The sequence below is a fragment of the Galeopterus variegatus genome, unplaced genomic scaffold, assembly GCF_000696425.1.
Source record: "Galeopterus variegatus unplaced genomic scaffold, G_variegatus-3.0.2 Scaffold1526, whole genome shotgun sequence".
Classification (NCBI taxonomy): domain Eukaryota; kingdom Metazoa; phylum Chordata; class Mammalia; order Dermoptera; family Cynocephalidae; genus Galeopterus; species Galeopterus variegatus.
Genome location: NW_007727637.1, coordinates 311,823 through 312,966, shown reverse-complemented (window position 1 = coordinate 312,966; position 1,144 = coordinate 311,823).

The window sequence follows — 1,144 nt, the reverse complement described above, 5'->3', positions numbered from 1 at the left end:
GCATCTTACAAGATTAGACCCTTGTGTTCTTTTTATACACCACACACACAGGCACTCGCTCACACACACACAGAAACACTTAGACATACCATGAAAGCTGATTTTTATCTTAAAGAAAAAAATTCTCTAAAATGGGTATAAATGCATTCTAACTATAGAATTAAAAGCCAGATAGATGTTCTTCTTTCCCTCTATGTAAAAACTCCTCACTTCTTTTTCCCCCCATGGGAATTTAAATGTAGAACTACTTTGAAGCTAATGTAACCATACTAGATACATAAATATTTGGATATTTATAGCAATCGATTTTACTATTTGATTAAAAGACACTACGCTCACAGTGTATGTATACAATTTTAATGGTTTTCTGCAATCAGAAAGATAATTGGTATATTAATCAATTAGTATCCTTTTTATATTTTGATTAGAAAGGCTATGTTTTTGTTTATCTTATGTAGCCAAAATTCCAAAAGGGAATTTGTGTCTGGAAATATATTTTAATGTGAACAATTAAAACACACAAACAAAACAAAACAAAATTCAGATGAACTGTATACCTGGCTGCAGGCTGAATCAATAACATGGGTCTTTGTTAGAACTCTGGGTATATGTGTACATAATTCTATTTTCTGAAGTTAACTGAGATTCTTTCTACACTGTATAATTTCCAAAAAATTAGATGTCATCATCAAATGGCTTGAAACAAACAAAAAAATTACGGGTAACTGATTATTCTTTCCATCATTTTTGGATGTTGGTTCATCAATTCAACACACACTTATTGAACTTCTTCCTACTACAAGATAATAAAATCTGTGAGAATATAAACACATATAAGATGTGGTTTGAAGTATTCAAGAAGATGTAATCTAGTACTAGAGATAATATAATTGATCAAATTTCTTTTTTTTTTTTTTTTTTTTTTTTTTTGTCTTTTTCCGTGTCTGGCAACGTATCGCAACCCTCAGTGTCGCGCCCGTACCGGACCGGGACCGGCAACGGGATCGCAACCCTCCTGCTGCTCCTGCGCCTTGCTCAGCCAGTGAGCGGGAACCGGTCTGCATGTGGGATCCGAACCCTCGGGCGGGAGCGCCGCCACGCTTCCCAAGCGGCGCACCTATCCAGTGCGCCACCGGGCAGGCCC